The 1,298-nt window shown below is 43.1% G+C and overlaps 1 long non-coding RNA gene across 1 annotated transcript in view; it reads left to right on the top strand.

Annotated features, from left to right (window-relative positions):
- Positions 1–404: 404 nt before the first annotated feature.
- Positions 405–1,298, top strand: part of LOC107096098 — a 21,931-nt gene continuing 21,037 nt past the window's right edge. The window contains exons 1-2 of the long non-coding RNA XR_001481782.1: positions 405–530; positions 1,118–1,174. This is a non-coding gene — a long non-coding RNA (uncharacterized LOC107096098). The remainder of the gene's footprint in view (positions 531–1,117; positions 1,175–1,298) is intronic.

The raw sequence follows: 1,298 nt of genomic DNA, 5'->3' as shown, positions 1-1,298 counted from the left end.
AAAAAGCAAAGCTTACATCACTTACCTAAGAAAGCTGTCAGGATGTGACATGGCTTGTTCATCGCCGGCTTTGATGATCTGAAGAGATTCCACCTTTAAGGCTCCCGGTGTCATCCGGAAACGAGTTTGAAACACACGAAATGACAAGATGGCAAATCCGTTCTAAACACCCACTGGTTCAGATGTTCTGTGCTAAAGATGCACCAAACCAGGAGCATTATCCGCTGTTTTAAACGACTCTGGCATTCATTTATTTTCTTTACAATGGTGGAAATACTCAATCTAAACAGGAATAAATGAGACGACACAGTGCAGAACGGCCGACCAGTTTCTGCTTAAAAGAACAAACTATTTGCTAAAATTACTCAGATCAGGGGAAATTCTGCTTTATTCTGTTTTTTCCAGCCTCCATCGTTGAACAGAAGTGGTGGTGCCAGATGCATCCGTGCCTCGATGGGGAGGAATGCAAAGTTCTTCCTGATCTGAAGGGCTGGAGCTGCGCTACAGGGAACAAGATAAAAACCACCAAGGTGAGCAATAAAAAAAAAGAAAACAAAGAAAATTCTTTTTGGTGTTTTTATGGATGCCAGAAGCAGAACTGTTGAATCTATTCAAGGTCAGAAGCTGTGACTCCTGTTACTGTCGCCTCTGCCTTTAACTAAAGAGCAGTGTTTGCTGCCGCTGCTCGGACCCTTGGGGGCCAATAATCAATGCGCTGCCATGTCTCCTTAGCACTTTCAGGCCCCTCTAAGCACCCAAACTGGCCAATTACTCACTCCAGTTACTTGCTTTTAACATTGTAACATGATTCCTGTATCCTTCAGCGTGTTATGACTACCCGTAGACTTCGGTTCTGCCTCTCTCCATGTAGTTAATTATTTAAACCGCCTGCACCTCACCTGCCTGGAGCCGGGAGCCTGGAGCCTAAGGCTATTGATCCTGGGATGGGTCCGGACCTCACAATGTATATATGGGATTGTTTTTCTGTCATTGTGGCTCTCAGAACATCTGCAGATGCACCAAACACATTTATATATTTATACATTTTTGCACGACTGTTTTTAACACTGAACATGCTTCTGTTTTTGATTTTTATTTCATATGGATCTCTGGGAAGATTTCTGCTGACAGAGACCAGCTTTGGTAACGTCAGATGCTCCACTGCAAACCCCAGGTGATTCTGATCCTTCTTCTTTTTTTTTTTCCTTCCAATATGTGTCAAACTTCAGATTGTCTTTGTTCAGCTTCCCTTATGCTGTACGGAAGAGGATTAGGGCCACTGGAAAAAAAAAAAAAGT

The sequence above is a fragment of the Cyprinodon variegatus genome, unplaced genomic scaffold, assembly GCF_000732505.1.
Source record: "Cyprinodon variegatus isolate N-32 unplaced genomic scaffold, C_variegatus-1.0 Scaffold598, whole genome shotgun sequence".
In the NCBI taxonomy this organism is placed as follows: Eukaryota; Metazoa; Chordata; class Actinopteri; order Cyprinodontiformes; family Cyprinodontidae; genus Cyprinodon; species Cyprinodon variegatus.
Note: the sequence above shows the minus strand (reverse complement) of the source record. Positions and strands in the feature narration are given on the sequence as shown.